General features: G+C 36.8%; 1 protein-coding gene across 3 annotated transcripts in view; it reads right to left on the bottom strand.

Annotated features, from left to right (window-relative positions):
- The window catches only part of SOX6 (SRY-box transcription factor 6), a 588,685-nt gene that overhangs the window by 250,238 nt on the left and 319,439 nt on the right, over positions 1-19,008 (bottom strand). The gene's annotated exons all lie outside the window — the stretch shown is intronic.

Genomic DNA, 19,008 nt, shown 5'->3' with positions numbered 1-19,008 from the left:
TTTGGCTTTTTTTGATGTTATCCAATTACCAAGTTTTTTTCTTTATGAGTAGTGTTTTCTGATTCCCATCTAAGAAACCTTTGCCTACATCAAGGTCACAAAGACTTTCTCATATCTTTTCTTCTAGAAGCTTTATAGTTTTAGTTTCCTATCTAGGTCTGTGATTCATTTTGAGTTATTTTGTGTGTGTAGCTGTGTTTCTGTATTCTCTTACCTGATCTATTGATCAATTCATTATTCTTACACCAATACCAAGCCACTTTGTATTTGTAGCGTTAGAGTAAGTCTTGCAATCTCATGCAATAAGTCTTCCAAATTTGTTCTTTTTCAAATTTGCTTTGGCTATCCTAGATCCTTTGCATTTCCATATAAATTTTAGAATCATCTTGTCTGTCCAATAAATAAATAAATACATAAATAAACCTTGGCTTTTATTGGATTTGCCTTGAATCTATAGATCAATTTCAATCTTACATTATTTTTAATGTAACTATTTAAAGCTATAAATTTCCCTCAAAGCTTTGTCCCACGGATTTCATGTTGTGTTTTCATTATAATTCAGTTTAATACAGTTTACAATTTTTCTTTATACATGGTTTGTTTAGAAGTATGTAGTTTAGTTGCCAAACACGGGAATTTTTAAAACTTGCTTTTGTTATCTACTTGTAATTTATTTCCATTGTGATTTCCATTGTGTAAAATTCTGTACAATTTTAATCCTTTTCTGTTTACTGAGGCTCGTTTATGGCCCAGAATAAGCTTTATCTTGTGGGATGTTCCATATTCACTTCAATAGAATGATTATTCTGCAATTTTTCAGTGCAGTGCTCTATCAATGTCAATTAAGTCAAGTTCATTGATAGTGTTGTTCAAGTCTATATTCTCAGGGATTTTCTGTCTTTTTTCTTCAAATGCTGAAAAAGAACTATTGAAATCCCCAACAATAATTGGATTGTAGATTTGTCTTTTTTTTCTTTTAGTTCTGTCAACATTTTGCTTCATGTATTTTAAATATTTTGAACCTCTGTTATTAGATGCATACATATTTAGGAATGTTATGTCTTCTTAATGTATTGGCTTTTCAATAATTATGAAATATTTCCTTATCTCTGATAATATTTATTTTCCTGAAGTCTACTTTTATATTAATACAGCCACTTCAGCTTTCTTATCATTAGTGTTTGCCTGGTGCAGTGTTACCCATCCTTTTACTTATAACCTATCTACATCTTTACATTTAACGTGTGTTCTTATACTTGGTATATTGTTTTGTTTTTTAAACCCAGTCTAACGGAGACGTCATCAAAATGGCGGCGTGAGGTGAGCGTCTGGAAATCTCCCCTGGAATTTAAAACAAATTTTACAGCTGTAACTCCACAAAGAATTCCCTGCACAGCAGACAGGGAAGACGAAGAGGCTCACCACTGAATTCACCTAAAGGTGAGTAAACTGCGTGAGCAGGGGAGGAGGGAAGGGAGAAATGTGGAGACCGAGCCAGTGCGGGCGCAGGACGCAGACCTAGCTCAGTGCTCGGAGTTCACCGCATCCCGGAACTACTGCAGCTGTAGGAGGGGGAAGAACTTGGACTGCTAGGACTCCGCTTATGGCCCACAGTGCTGAGGGGGCAGCATATAATACGGCTGAACCCAACGCTCACGGCAGAGGAAAGAATGAGGGAAGAAGGCAGAAAATGGTGGTTTAAGCCCTCACTGCCGAGCAGAGAATGGAAGCCTTAGGCACTGAGACTAGCCGCCCCCTCCCTACCCTCCCAGAGCTCGCCCTGCCCCCACCTGCTCCATGCTACAAGCGGAAGAGTAGCAGTGTCAGATCAAAAGAACAGAATATTTGCCATTCTGAGAACTGTGGACTGCAGACACAGATTCGCAGCCCAACTAGTTCCGGCAAAGGTGAGGGAGCTGTGGAAGCAGGACTAGCTGTGGTGGTGGTTGCCACCATTGCTCTGGGCAATCTCTCAAAACTCACCCCGCCCTGTCACCACCTATCTGGGCGGATCCCTGCAGGAATTTACAGAACTGCTGGAACACAGGCGCTTGGAATCTGGTGCAAGAAGACCTTTAGAACTTCAAAAGCTTTCCGCATCCCCACAGGGACATGGCGCCCTATGACCGAGGCGATCTGTTAACAGAGGAGAAGCCTGCCTTCCAGTGAATCCCCCCATTGTGTGAGAAGCTGGAATAGTGCAGAGAAAACATAACACTACTGTGTAAGAGAGAAAAAAGAACTGCAGTCAGAGAAAAAAACATTCTACCAACATGTACTAGAAAACAAAAGGAAGACTTCTTCCTATCAACCTGTTGTAGAACCCACTCCTGTAGATGTCTAGGAAGAGAAATAATAAATCACTAATGGTCATGAATAACCAAGCCAACAAGACAGCTCAGAAAGAAAGTGAAAAGTCTCCAGAAAATGAAGTTAAAGATATGGAAATACGTGACTTAAATGACAGAGAATTCAAGATTGCAGTTCTGAAAAAACTCAACAAGATGCAAAAAAAATACAGAAAGGCAATTTAATGAACTCGGTAACACAATCAAAGAACAACATGAACATTTTATGAAAGAGATTGAAATTTTGAAAAAGAACCAAATAGAATTTCTGGAGATTAAGAACTCAATAGAAGAAATTAAGAATGAAATAGACATTTTAGGAAGTAGAGTTGACCAGATGAAGGAAAGAATCAGTAACATCGAAGATAGAAACCTGGAAATGACACGGATGGAAGAAGAAAGAGACTTGAGACTTAAAAGAAATGAAAGAACTCTACAAGAACTTTCTGACTCCATCAGAAAGAGAAATATAAGAATAATGGGCATACCAGAAGAGAAGAAAGAGAGAAGGGAACAGAGAGTATATTCAAACAAATAGTCGATGAGAACTTCCCAAACTTGTGGAAAGAACTGGATCCTCGAATCCAAGAAGCAAATAGAACACTTAATTAGCTCAACCCCAACAGGCCTTCTCCAAGGCACCTTGTATTGAAGTTGTCAAAAGTCAATGAAAAAGAAAAAATCCTCAAGGCAGCCAGGGAAAAGACGATGGCAACCTACAAAGGAAAGCCCATTAAATTATCATCAGACTTCTCAGCAGAAACTCTACAAGCCAGGAGGGAGTGGAACCAAATATTCAAACTACTGAAAGAGAGAAATTATGAGCCAAAAATAATATACCCAGCAAAGATATCCTTTAGATATGAAGGAGAAACAAAGACCTTTCCAGACATACAGAAGCTAAGGGAATTTTCTAATACATGACCTGCACTACAAGAAATACTAAAGGAGGCTATTTGACCACCATCAACAGGGACAATTTGTGGCAACCAAAACATAAAAAGGGGGAGAGTAAAGACCTGAACTGGAATATGAGAATAGAGAAAGTAAGCGTGCTGAAGAAACTAGAATACTCTAAATATCAAACTTTCTTTTACATAAACTTAAGGGTAACCACTCAAAAAACATCCAGAACTGAAATATATACTTTAATAAAAGAAGAAACAGAGGGAAACATCATAGAATACCACCACACAGAAATAATAGACAACAACAAAAAAGCAAAGAAACCATGGAGACACAGCCTTACCAGAAAACTAAAGATAGAATGACAGGAAATCCTCACATATCAATAATCACCCTAAATGTAAATGGACTGAACTCACCAATAAAAGGGAACAGAGTAGCAGATTGGATCAAAAAACTAAACCCAACCATATGCTGTCTCCAAGAGAGCTACAAGGACAAGCACAGATGCAAAGTGAAAGGGTGGAAACTGACACTCCAAGCAAATGGTATCCAGAAAAAATCAGGCATAGCCATAATGATATCAGATGAAACAGACTTCAGGGTGAAAAAGATAACAAGAGACAAAGATGGACATTTCATAATGGTAAAGGGGACTATACAACAAGAAGACATAACAGTCATCAATATTTATGCCCCCAATATGGAAGCACCGAAATATACCAAGCAACTACTAACAGAACTAAAGGGAGAAATTGACCAAAACACAATTATACTAGGAAACCTGAATAAATCATTGATAGTCATGGATAGATCATCCAAACAGAAAATAAATAATGAAATAGCAGCCCTAAATGATACATTAGATGAAATGGACATAATTGATATATATATAGAGCACTTCATCCTAAAACTTCAGACTATACATTTTTTTTGAGTGCACATGGAACATTCTCAAGGATAGACCATATATTGGGACATAAAACTAACCTCAGCAAATTTAAGAAGATTGAAATCATTCTAAGCATATTCTCTGATCACAAGGCTTTGAAATTGGATATCAACTGCAAAAAGCAAGCAGGAAAAAACACAAATACATGGAAACTAAACAACATACTTTTAAAGAACGACTGGGTCAAAGAAGAAATTAGAGGAGAGATCAAAAGATACATAGAAACAAATGACAATGAAAATACATCCTACCAAAATTTTGGGGATGCAGCAAAAGCAATTTTAAGAGGGAAATTTATATCATTACAGGCGCATCTCAAGGAACAAGAAAAATCCCAAATAAATAACCTCACGTTACACCTTAAAGAACTAGAAAAAGAAGAAGAAATGAAACCTAAGGTCAGCAGAAGAAAGGAAATAATAAAAATCAGAGCAGAACTAAATGAAATAGAGAACAAAAAGACAATGGAAAAAATTAATATGATAAAGAGCTGGTTCTTTGAAAACATTAACAAAATTGACAAACCCTTGGCCAGGCTCACTAAGATAAAAAGAGAGAAAACACTAATAAACAAAATCACAAATGAAAAAGGGGAAGTTATCGCGGACACCACAGAAATACAAAAGATCATCCAAGAATACTATGAAGGACTATATGCCACCAAATTCAATAACTTAGAAGAAATGGACAAGTTCTTAGAAACATACATGAACAGCCTTCCTAGGCTGAATCATGAAGAATTGGAAAATCTAAACAGACCGATCACCAGTAACGAAACTGAATCAGTCATCCAAAACCTTCCCAAAAGCAAAAGTCCGGGACCAGATGCCTTCACTAGTGAATTCTACCAGACCTTCAAAGAGGATCTAATACCAATCCTGCTTAAACTCTTCCAAAAAATTGAAAAAGAGACAATACTCCCTAACTCATTTTATGTCGCCAACATTACCCTGATACCAAAACCTGGCAAGGACAACACAAAAAAGAGAACTACATACCAATATCTCTGATGAATACAGATGCAAACATCCTAAACAAAATTCTAGCAAATCGAATGCAACAATGCATTAAAAAGATTATTCATCACGACCAAGTGGGGTTCATCTCAGGGGCACAAGGATGGTTCAACATTCGCAAATCCATCAATGTGATACATCACATAAACAAAATAAAGGACAAAAATCATATGATTATATCAATTGATGCAGTAAAAGTATTTGACAAGATACAACATCCATTTATGATTAAAACACTTAATAAAATAGGTATAGAAGGAAAATACCTTAACATAATAAAGGCAATATATGACAAATCTTCAGCTAATCTCATAATTAACGGTGAAAAACTAAAGCCCTTTGCTCTACATTCAGGAACATGACAGGGCTGTCCCCTATCACGTCTGCTTTTCAACATAGTGTTGGAAGTCTTCGCCAGAACGATCAGGCAAGAGAAATAAATAAAAGGCATCTAAATTGGGAATGAAGAAGTTAAATTGTCACTCTTTGCAGATGATATGATGCTCTATATAGAAAACTTTAAGGACTCCACCAAAAAGCTATTAGAAACAATCAACGAATACAGTAATGTGGCTGGCTACAAAATCAGTGTACAAAAGTCCAATGCATTCCTATATACTAACAATGAAATCTCAGAAAAAGAAATGAAAAAAAATAATTCCTTTTGCAATTGCAGCAAAAAGAATAAAATACATAGGAATAAACTTAACCAAGGATGTGAAAGACGTATATGCTGAAAACTACAATATATTTTTAAAAGAAATTGAAGAAGACACAAAGAAATGGAAAAACATTCCGTGCTCATGGATTGAAAGAATCAACATAGTTAAAATGGCCATATTACCCAAAGCCATATACAGATTTAATGCAATCCCCATTAAAATTCCAATGGCATTTTTTAAAGAAATAGAACAAAAAATCATCAGATTTGTTTGGAACCACAAAAGACCCCGAATAGCCAAAGCAATATTAAAAAAAAAGAACAATACTGGAGGTATCACACTCCCTGATTTTTGTTGTACTACAGGGCTACAATAATCAAAAGAGCTTGGTATTGGCGGAAAAACAGACACATAGACCAATGGAATAGAATTGAGAACCCAGAAATAAAACCACATAAATATAGACAGATAATTGTTGACAAAGAAGCAAAAAACATACAATGGAGAAAAGACAGCCTCTTCAATAAATGGTGCTGGGAGAATTGGATAGCCACGTGCAAAAGAATGAAACTGGACTGCTATCTGTCACCATGTACCAAAATTAATTCAAAATGGATCACAGACTTAAGCATAAGACCTGAACAATAAACTGCATAGAAGAAAACATAGGTACTAAACTTATGGACCTTGGGTTCAAAGAACATTTTATGAATTTGACTCCAAAGGCAAGGGAAGTAAAAGCTAAAATAAATGAATGGGACTATATCAAACTTAAAAGCTTCTGCACAGCAAAAGAAACCATCAACAAAATAAAGAGGCAACTAACCAAATGGGAGAAGATTTTTGCAAACAGTGCCTCCGATAAGGGGCTGATATCCAAAATACACAAGAAACTCTTGCAACTCAACAACAAAAAAACAAACAACCCAATTGAAAAATGGGCAGAGGACTGAAGAGACATTTCTCCAAAGAGGACATACAAATGGCAAATAGACATATGAAAAAATGTTCAACATCACTAATCATCAGAGAAATGCAAATAAAAACCATAATGAGATGTCACCTCACCCCAGTTAGAATGGCTATCATCAACAAGACAAATAGTAACAAGTGTTGGAGAGGCTGTGGAGAAAAAGGAACCCTCATACACTGTTGGTGGGAATGCAGACTGGTGCAGCCGCTATGGAAGGCCATGTGGAGGTTTTTCAAAAAATTACGAATAGAATTACCATATGACCTAGCAATCCCTCTCCTGGGTATCTACCCAAATAATCTGAAAACATTTATCCATAAAGACAAGTGTGCTCCAATGTTCATTGTAGCTTTATTTAGGATGGCCAAGACATGGAAACAACCAAAATGTCCTTTGATAGATGAATGGATAAAGAAGTTGTGGTATATATACACAATGGAATACTATTCGGCGTTAAGGAAAGATGATATAGGAACATTTGTGACAACATGGATGGATCTTGAGAGTATAATGCTAAGTGAAATAAGTCAGATAGAAAAAGCAGAGAACCATATGATTTCACTGATATGTGGTATATAAACCAAAAACAACAAAAGAACAAGACAAACAAATGAGAAACAAAAACTCATAGACACAGACAATAGTTTAGTGGTTACCAGAGGGTAAGGGGGGCTGGGGGTGGTAGATGAGGGTAAAGGGGATCAAATATTTGTGATGGAAGGAGAACTGACTCTGGGTGGCGAACACACAATGGGATTTATAGATGATGTAATACAGAATTGTACACCTGAAATCTGTGTAACTTTACTAACAATTGTCACCCCAATAAACTTTAATAAAAAAAAGAAAACCAATCTGACCATCTGTACCTTTCAAAATTAGTACAATTACTCCATTTACATTTAATACAATTATTGTTAATAGAATTTCAGTTAACAATCTTGCGATTTATTCTATATATTTCATCTGTACTTTATTCCTTTATCTTCTTTCCCTGTCCACTTAATTTTTTAGAATTGCATTTATCTCCTTTATTAGTTTATTAGATATACCTCTTTATTTCATTATTATAATGGTTGATCAAAGATTTACCATATGTATCTTTAACTTACAACCGTCTACCAACAAATAACATACTATTTCAAATACAATGCAAGAAACTTAAAAAAAAAACACCTCTTTTTTGTTATTGATGTATACCTATTTTAAACTCCATAACACATTGTTATTTTTTTGCTATAGAGTCAATTATATTATAAGAAAATTAATTTTCAGAAATAGAAATGTCTTTTATGCTTGCTTTAAGATTTGCCATTTCCAGTACTGTTAATTTCTTTTTAAAAGTTTGTCTAAATAAACATCTCGAATTATTTTCCTACAATCTGATAATATTTCTTTAAAATCTTTTATAGTGAAAATTATGTGGCAATAAATTCTCTGAACTTTTGTTTATCTGAAATTCTTTATTTCATCTTTGGTTTTGAAAAACATTTGGGCTAAATATAGAATTCTAGGTAAAATTATTTTTCTTTTTTTAGGACTCCTAAAGAAATCATTCTAATGTCTCTGATATACTTTTTCTGATGTGAAGTCAGGGAAAATTTCTCTTTGTCCAACTATAAACAATGTATCTTTGGTTATTTTTAAGATTTTTTTCATTAGTTTTCAGCAATTTGATTTTGATGTGCTTTGATATACATTTTTCATTGTGTTTATTCTCCTTGGATCTGAAAGTTTATAATTTTTAACAAATTTGGTATTTTTTCAGCCATTATTTCATATATATGTGTGTGTGTGTACGTGTGTCTGTATATGTAGAGGTATATATACACAATTATATGTATGTATACATATGTATATGGTCTCTAATTGAACATCTGATATACTATTATTTTTCACAAGCCATTTTTGTCCCTGCCTTTATTCTCTCTATGCTTCTGTTTGGATGGTTTCTATTGCACTGCTTTAGTTTCACTAATCTTTCAATGTGCAGTTAATTATTTGCATTTAAAGTTCTCAAGTACTTTTTTTAAGTCTCAGATATTTTATTTTATATTTTTTGGATTTCTGTGTTATTTTTTGTTTCTATCTCTCTTTATTATGTTCATGAAGAGAATTCTTTAATCCTTGAATATATTTATAATAGCTGTTTTAAAGTCATTGTATGCTAATTCTATCATCTCTGTAATAGCTGGATCTCTTTCTATTGACTAATTTTTCTCATGTTCAAAGACCATATTTTCTTGTTTCTTCAGATATCTAGTATTTGTATTGGATACTGGACAATATATTACATTGCTGAGTGTTTGGAATTTGTTTTCCTTTAAATAATTTGAATTTTCTTTTGATGGGCATTCATTTACACATAAGCTTTGTTATGGTGGGTATAGAGTACCTATACTCTAGGGTTAATTTATCCTTACTCCAAAGGTATGGCTTTTCTGTGTTTCCACTGAATGCTCTGAGTATTTAATGAAGACATTCAACTGTAGCAAGGTAAAACTTAAATGTCTACCAATAATGCGTGAACCCTGATAGTTTTGCAATTTACTACTTTTTTCTTTTCCATGTAGTTCTTCTTTGCCAGGCCTCTTGTAGTCATACTATTCATGTGAAGCTTAATATTCAGCCCAAAACTCAAGGGAATTCATGAGAAGATTTCTGATGTTCTTTCTGTACTTCTCCCTTCACTCTGAGACTTCTCCCAGAAAATGATAGCCACTACAATTTCCCCATACTCTAATCCCTGACTGCTCAGTTCAGTGAGGCTGCCGTATCGCACTTGGGTTAGCTCTCCCTGCATCAGGGTCTGGTAAATACCACCAGAAAGAAATCCAAGATAATCTTATGGCTCACTTTTGTTTTCCTTCCACCATAGAGTATGTTTTATTTTCTTAAAAGAGGTGTTACATATAATTGATTAGTATTTTTTGTTTATATGTACTAGGAGACTAAGTCCACTATCAGTTACTCTTTTATGGCAGAAGCAGAACTAGAACATTACTTTTCTTTTTTTCTTTCTTTTCTTTTTTTTTTTTTTTGAGTATTACTTTCCTAAATGGTGTTATCTCAGAAAATTATTCTCTACTAGTTCCTTTTGTAAAAGATAGTTTAAGGGTCCTCCCATTAAGTTCCTAAAATATTTTGGCTCTTTTTAGGGGCAGAAGGGAAACTAATCTTTAATAAGGAAGATCACATTTTGTGACACAGACAAAGAATAAAGGTGTTCCAAAGCCCACTCTGCTGAGAGTGAAAAATAAAGGCACACTCACTTAAATCCTATCTCAGTGTAGCATTCTTCTATTTTAAAAGATATACTCAAGTACCAGATGAGTTCTTTGGGCCCTTACCTAATTCCTGAAAGAAAACATAACTAAGCAGTTCAAAATAGAAGCCCAGGTAACCACTAAAAGAAGCATAAAATATCATGTATCAATAAGCTCATAGAGAAAAAAATAAAAAAATAGTAATAAAATGCTTGATAGTAAAAAATAAGGCAAAAACTAACAAATTAAAAAACAAAGACTAGATGAGCAAACAAAAAAGAAAAAGGAAATCGTACGGTTAAAACCAGTAAGTGAGCTACTAAGATGGCGGAATAGACGGCGCGATGCCAACTATCTCCTAGGATCACACCAAACTTACAATAAATTATTCAACAACCAACCTCAGGATTCATCTGAACTCTAGCTAAACAGAATCACTAAAAGTAAGGACTTAAAGAAGAGGCCACATCGAGACTGGTAGAAGGCGTGGAGTCGAGAGGCAGACTAACTCCAGGCCCACAGAGAGAGGAGGAATACAGGGCGGGGCACCTCAGTGGTAGAGGCCTTCCCTGGAGCCGGAAGAGACCCCCGGCCCTATGCCTGGAAAGGGTCCTGTGCCAAGAAGGGGAGTCCCACGATAAATGGTAGTGGAAATCAATGAGGACTCTATCTGCTCAACCCAGTGGGGCGGAAGGTGGCTAGAGGCCCAGTTGTTCTCTTGTGGAGCCAACACATGGACTCACTCACTGGCAAGCACTCACCTGGTCTCCCGCAGAGGGAGGAGCTGCTCGGGGGTACCTGGAGCCTGCGGGGAAGGACTGAACTGAGCGCCTCTGGCACAGGAGCTGGATGTTCTGCAGCCATTGTTCCCGCTGTGCAGAGCTTGCACATTAGTGGGTTACAGGAGAACGCCATTTTTTTTTCAGTGTTAAGCCCTCCCCGAAAGGGTCAGGTTCGGTACCCCATTGGTCTGGTGGAATCGGCGCAGGCGCAGGCGCACGCGCAGACTGCCTCAGGGCCCCGCTCTCCACACTGCTTATGTGCATTGTCCCGGAAATTCCTGACTGCCCGGCCATTATACCTGTTCCACTGGTGGCAGATTGAGACAGGCAGAGACTATGACAGAGGGCAGAGCATTTGCCGGAGGGTGTTGGGCCAGGAGCTACACGGTAGCGCTATCTGGCCAAGGCATTCTAGGCGCGTTTGTGCAGGCTGGTTTCCAGTGTAGGAGCGGACGCTTCTCTGATTCTGTGAGGGCCTCTGACCACACCCTGTTGTGCCCTGGGGGCCTGCCCCACCCACCTAGAACTGCATTGTGAGGGGGTACCCTGGGTGCCTGGAGCCTGGCCCCACCACCACAGGCCATGGTGGTTTTTTTGAAGCATCAGATAGACCACAGCAACCTGTGGAGATTTTTGGTAGCGAGCACGGCCTCAGAGCCCACTGCAGCTAATTGCAGGCAACTCTTTGGAGCCTGCGAGCGTGAGGTGGAGGCCTGCGCAAGCCGCATTGGGCCCTTGCCCTCCACACAGCTGGTGCTGAGTCTCCCGGAGACTCTACTGCTGGGTGGTTGGCCCTGCCCCATAAGCTGCCTGCAGACTGAAGTGGGAGGAGAGCCTTTTTTCCTTTTCTTTTTTCTTTAAAGTTTATTGGGGCGACAATTTTTAGTTGGTAAAGTTACATAGATTTCAGGTGTACAATTCTGTAATACATTATCTATATCTCACATTGTGTGTTCACCAACCAGAGTCAGTTCTCTTTCCATCACCATATATTAGACCCCGTTTACCCTCTTCTAGAGCCCCACTCCCCTCTGCCCCCTTACCTTCTGGTTCCTTTTCTTTTTTCATCTTTTTGTTCATTTTTTCTTTTTTGTGTTTATTTGTTGTTTCTTTTGTTATTGTTTTTGGTTACTTTTTTTGTTCTCGTTTGGGTTTTTTTTTTTTTGTATTTTTGTTTTTCTTGCCTGTTCACTGTCGCATTTTTGTGGGGGTATATTTGTTTTTTGGTGTTGTTGGTTTGCTTTGCTTTGTTTTGTTTTGCAAAGTGGGTGTGGGCCCAGCACTGGTCCAGGAACTGAGACTACACTGGATTTGTAGAAACCACTGACCACAGCCTTTAGCCCCCTGTAACACTACCCCACCCACCTACAGCTGCATTGCCAGGGGCACCCTGGGCACCTGGTTCCACCCCCACAAACTGCGGGAAAGGTTTTTGACAGCAGCTGATGTGGTCCACAGAGGCCCGGGGACATCTTGGTGGTGATCAGTGACCCAAAACCCGCACCGCAGCCACTCAGGAGCAACTCTTGGGAATTGGCGAGCCTGAGGTGGAGGCTGGACACAGTGCCCTCAGGGCACAGTACAAGGGGCTCACAGGCCAGGTATTGGCATAAGATCTGAATCTGCATTAACATTTTATAAACCACAGGTCTCATTTCATGACTCACTTGAACTCCATCCTGCCCAGCTAGTGCTGCATCACTGAGGGCACCCTCAACACCAGGTCAACCAGCCAGATACAGGTTCCTAAGGAGCCTCAGTCAACAGTTGGGCCGCATGGACCACTAACAGGTGGCAATAGGCCTAGGGGGCCCTTGGCCTTTTGCTAAACTACCTCAGGACCAATCTTGGTGGCAGCCAGCCTCAGATCACAGAGAGGCCACCACCATATGTCTCCAGTCCCAGCACGAGCAGCAGCCAACCACATATAGCTTTGAGGCACCTACCAGGTAGCCACAGGCCTGTAACAGACAAGGCTGAAATGGCTGTGAGTGGGAGCTCCACCCAAGAGACACCAGAAATAACACATCCAGAGGCCAGCTTCAGACAAAACCAGAGCACTACCTGGTTGGACCTCCAAGCTGCACACCCAAAGGAAATTCTTGGCCCACAGGGGCCAAGCCTCCTCTGAGGGGGTCAACCCTCACACAGCAGCTCATGCACTGTGGAAAGAGCCAATTCTCACAGCTATTCAGCCTGGGAGTCAATCCCACCCACTGACAAGCCAGAAGTAATGAAAGCTCACCTTCAACAGGAGAACACACACAACACAAGGGACACCTCTGGAACACACAGACAGGAGAATAGGGAGACTGTAAAATTTGAATATAAAGGACACATACTACATAAGACCACCCAGCAAAGACCGAGAGACATGTGATCTACTTAATACATCGAAGCAAACACAAGTGACAGCCATAATATGGAAACAAAGAAACATGTCACGAGTAAAAGATCAGAAGAAACCTCCAGAAATGGAATTAAATGAAACAGAGGCAACCAACCTATCAGAGACAGAGTTTAGAACAGTGATTCTAAGAATGTTTACGGAACTTAGTGAGAATCTCAACAAAGATAGCAAACATAAAGAAGGATACAGAAACCATAAAAAACAACCAGTCAGAAATAAAGAACACATAATTGAAATGAAGAACACACTTGAATGAATCACCAGCAGATTAGATGAAGCAGATTTAGAAGACAAAGTAGCAGAAGTCACCCAATCAAAACAATAAAAAGAAAGGAGAATAAAAAACAATGAAAATAGTTTAAGAGACCTGTGGGATAACATTGCACACAACAACATTCGCATCATAGGAATACCAGAAAGAGAAGAGAGGGAGCAAAGGATCAAGAACCTATTTGAAAAAATAATGGCTGAAAATTTCCCTAGACTCTTGAAGGAAATAACATACAAACCCAGGAAGCACAGAGAATCCCAAACAAGTTGAATCCAAACAGGCCCACACCAAGACACACCATAGTTAAAATGGCAAAGTTTAAAGACAAAGAGAATCCTAAAAGCAGCAAGAGAAAGACAGTGGATTACATATAAGGGGACTCCCATAAGACTATCAGCTGACTTTTCTACAGAAACTTTGCAGGCCAGAAGGGAGTGGCAGGAAATATTCAAAGTGATGAAAAACAAAGGCCTACAACCAAGATTGCTCTACCTAGCAAGGCTATCATTTAAAATTGAAGGAGAGATAAAGAGTTTCCCAGAAAAGAATAAGCTAAAGGAATTCATTACCACCACGCCAGCATTGTAGGAAATGTTAAAAGGGCTTCTTTAAGCAGAAGAAAGGTGAAAACAAACTAACAAAGGAAGACCAGAAATACAAATAACAAAATGGCAATAAATATGTACCTATCAATAATCACTTTAAATATGAATGGACTAAATGCTCCAATCAAAAGATATAGGGTGGCTGAGTGGATATGAAAACAAGACCCATGAATATGCTGTTTACAAAAGACTCACCTCAGATCAAAAGACACACACAGACTGAAAGAAATGGGATGGAATAAGATATTTCATGCAAATGGAAATGAGAAAAAAGCTGGGGTAGAAATACTTATTTTGGACAAAATAGACTTTAAAACAAAGACTATAATAAAAGACAAAGAAGAGCACTACATAATACTGAAGAGACTGATCCAACAAGAGGACATAACCCTAGAAAACATCTATGCACCCAACAAAGGAGCACCTAAATATATAAAACAGATTTTGACTGACATAAAGACAGAGATCTACAGTAACACTAACATAGTAAGGGAGTTCAACACCCCATTGACACCAATGGACAGATTCTCCAGACAGAAAATCAACACGGAAACAGTGGCCTTAAAAGACACATTAGGCCAGTTGGATTTAATCAATATTTTTAGAGCATTTCACACCAAAGCAACAGAATATACATTCTTCTCAAGTGCACATGTAACATTTTCCAAGATAGACCACATGCTAGGCCACAAAACAAGTCCCAACAAATTTAAGAAGATTAGAATCATATCAAGTGTCTTCTCTGACCACAGTGCTATGAAACTAGAAATCAATTATAAGAAAAAATCCAGAAAAGATAGAGAAAATGTGAAAGACAAAAATAAGAACAAAGAACAGGGACAGCAAATAGAAAACAGTAACACAAATATGATAGATATTAATCCAACTATATAATAATCACCTTGAATGTCAATGGTCTAAATGCACTAATTAAAAGATAGAGATTAACAAAATTGATAAAAAAGCAAGGCTCAACTATATTTTCTCTGAAGGAACACATATAGATTAAAAAATATAGATTAAAAGTAAAGAAAAGAAAAGTAAAGAGATGAAGAAGATATAACATGCTAAACACTAATCAAAATAAATCAGGAGTAGCTATATTATTTTCAGACTGAACAGATTTCAGAGGAAGGAAATTTATCAAGGAGAAAGAGAGTCATTATGTAATGATAAAGGGGCCAACATTTCAAGATGGTATAACAATCCTTAAGGTGTATGTGTTTAATAAGAGACTGTCAAAATACTTGAGGCAAAATCTGATACTGCATGGAGAAATAGGTAAATTCACTATTACAGTTGAAGACTTCAACATCCCTCTCTCACAATTGGACTCACCCAGCAGCAGAAAATTGGTAAAGATACAACTGAACTCAACAGCTCTATCATTCAACTGGATATAATAGACATCTACAGACTACTTCATCCAACAGTAGCAGATTGAACATTCTGTACTCCTTCTGGGATTTTGATTGAGATTGCATTAGACCTAGATACCAGCAATGAACAAATGAAATTTGAAATTTAAATCACAATGCACTTACATTAGTACCACAAAAAAATTAAATACTTAGGTATAAATCTAACAAAACACGTACAAAACCTATATTAGGAAAACTATAAAACTCTGATACGAAATATCAGAGAACTAAATTAATGGAGAAATAGTCCATGTTTTTGTGGATTTTTAAAAATCAAGTTGAAGAAGTCCCCTTTTATTCCAAATTTGTTGAGTTTTTATTATGAGTGAGTATCGAATGCTGAATGCTGTTAAATGTTTTTCTGCATTTATTGATATGATCATGTGATTTTTCTTCTTTGTCTATTAATGTGATGGATTACATTTATTGATTTTTGAATGTTGAACCAGCCTTGCATACCTGGAATAAATCCCACTGGGTTGGGTGTATGATTTTTTTTATAACTGTTGGGTTTGACTTGCTAATATTTTGTTGAGGATTTTTGTATCTATAGTCATGAGAAATATTAGTCTATAAATTTCTTTTCTTATAATATCTTTGTCTAATTTCGATATTAGGGTAATGCTGGACCTAAAGAATAAATTAGGAAGTATTCTCTCTGCTTCTATCTTCTGGAAGAGTTTGTAGAGAATTGGTATAATTACTTTCTTACGTGTTTGGTAGAATTCCTTGTAAATCCATCTGGGCTTGGTGCTTTCTGTTTTGAGAGGTTAGTAATTTTTTATTCACTTTCATTAATATATATAGGCCCATTCAGATGGTCTTTTGCTTCTGTGAATTTTGGCATCATTATACTCAAGATTTTTTTCAACAAATGGTGCTAGAACAACTGGACATCCACATGTAAAAACAAAATGAATCTAGACATAGATATAGACCTTACACTCTGAACGTGTAACTCAAAATGGATTATTGACCTAAATGTAAAATACAAAACTATAAAACTCCTAGAAGATAACAAAAGAGAAATCCTAGATGACCTTGAATATAGCAATGACGTTTTAGATCCAATACCAAAGGCACAATCCATGAAAGAAATAATTGATAACCAGCACTTCATTAAAATTAAAAACCTTTGCTCTGTGAAAAACAATGTCAAAAGAATGAGAAGACCATCCACAAACTGGGAGAAAGTAAACATACAAAAGGATGTTAAACATCACATGTTATTAGGGAATTGAAAATTAATACACAATGAGATTACACACTTCCTGGAATGGCCAAAGTACAGTTACCTCCATGTTCACTGTAGTGTGATTTAGCCAAGACGTGAAACCAATACCCAATATATGAAAATGACCTAAGTGTCCATCAATGGATGACTGGATTAAAAAAAAAGAAAAGGTGGTGTATGTGCATGCACACAGATACACGCAAATACATAAACACGCAGGAATATTATGCAGCCATAAAAAAGAAGAAAATCTTACCATTTGCAACGACATGGATGGAACTTCAGTGCATTATGTTAGGTGAATTAAGTCAAACAGAAAAAACAATGCCCACCATCTCACTTATATGTGGAATCTTAAATACAAACAAACTAAGCTCATAGATACAGAGAACAGATTAGTATGCCAGAGACAGGGGTTATGGGGTAGGCAAAATGAGCAAAGGGAGTCAAAATGTACAAACTTCCAGTTATAAAATAAATAGGTGTTTATTTTTTAAGTTTAATGAAACTTAAATGCATATTACTAAGTGAAAGATGCCAATCTAAAAATGCTACATACTCTATGATTCCTACTAAAGACATTCTAGAAAAGGAAAAACTATGGAGACTGTAAAGGATTATTGGTTTGCCAGGGGTTATGGGGGCGCAATGAATAGACAGAACACGAAGGATTTTTACAATAATGAAAGTATTCTGCACAATACTATAATAGTGGACTGATGTCATTACACATTTAGCAATACACTGTATTATAACTATAGTTAATAATACTGTATTGTATATTTAAATTTATTAAGAGAATGGATCTGGAAAGTTCTCATTGCAAGAAAAAAAAACCGTAACTATGTATGGTGACGAATTTTAACCCGACTTATTTTGGTGATTATTTTGCAATATATACAAATACCAAATCATTTTTTTTGTACACCTGAAACTAATAGAATGTTATATGTCAATTATATCTCAATAAAAAAAGGAATGTCCAAAATCTAAACACTGATAACACCAAATGTTGGAAAGGATGTGGAGCAACAGGAATTTTCATTCATTGCCAGTGGGAATGCAAAATGATCAAGTTTTTTAGGGAACAGTTCAGTGTTTTCTTACAAAACCAAACATGCACTTAACCTATGACACAGCTATTGCACTCTTTGGTATTTATCCAAATGAGCTGAAAACATATGTCCATACGAAAACCTGCACAAGGATGTTTATAGCAGCTTTATTCATAATTGCCAAAACATGGAAGCAACCAAGATGTCCTTCAGTAGGTGAATGGATAAAGAAACTGTGGTAAATCCAGAAAATGAAATATTATTCAGTGCTAAAAATAAATGAGATCTCAAGGCATGAAAAGACATGGAGGAAACTTAAATGCATATTACTAAGTGAAAGAAGCCAATCTGAAAATGCTATATACTCTATGGTTCCCACTATGTGATATTCTCAAAAAGGAAAAACTATGGAGACTGTAAAAAAGTTAGTGGTTTGCCAGGAGTTGTAGCGGGGGATCAGTAGACAGAGCACAAGGATCTTTACGGCCGTGAAAGTATTCTGTACAATACTATACAATTGATGGATTGATGTCATTATACATTTATCAAATCCACAGAATGTACAACATAAAGGATGAATCCTAATGTAAACTGCAGATTTTGGATGATGATATGTCAACGTAGGTTTGCTGATTTAAATAAAGGTACCATTGTGGTATGGGACACTGATAGTGGGGAAAGTTGCACATGTGAGGACAGGGATCTCTATACTTTCTGCTCAGTTTTGCTGTGAATTTAAAATCGCTCTAAACATGAATCGTATTAGCTAAAAAGAATACATATACTAGGAAATAAAAAATAAAATTCATTATTCATAGACTGACTGATAGTGAAATTGGGACAAACTTATGGCTGAAAACAAACTTATTAGAATTAATAAGTCAATTTAGCAAGATCTCTTGATATGTGGTTTCCAAAAAAATACAATATTTATTTTTACATGTATGCCAAAAGTATAAAAAAATTATCAAAAAAACAATAAATCTACAAAATGTGCAAGATTTCTACACAAACACAGAAAAAAACCCTACTAAAATGAAAAATTTTAAATATAAATAGAAGGAGGACCATCTTGTGCTGCTCATGCATTGGAACTCACAATATTTT

Source organism: Rhinolophus hipposideros (assembly GCF_964194185.1).
Source record: "Rhinolophus hipposideros genome assembly, chromosome: 10".
Taxonomy (NCBI): domain Eukaryota; kingdom Metazoa; phylum Chordata; class Mammalia; order Chiroptera; family Rhinolophidae; genus Rhinolophus; species Rhinolophus hipposideros.
The sequence above is the reverse complement of the archived record's forward strand: the minus strand, read 5'-3'. Positions and strand labels throughout refer to the sequence as shown.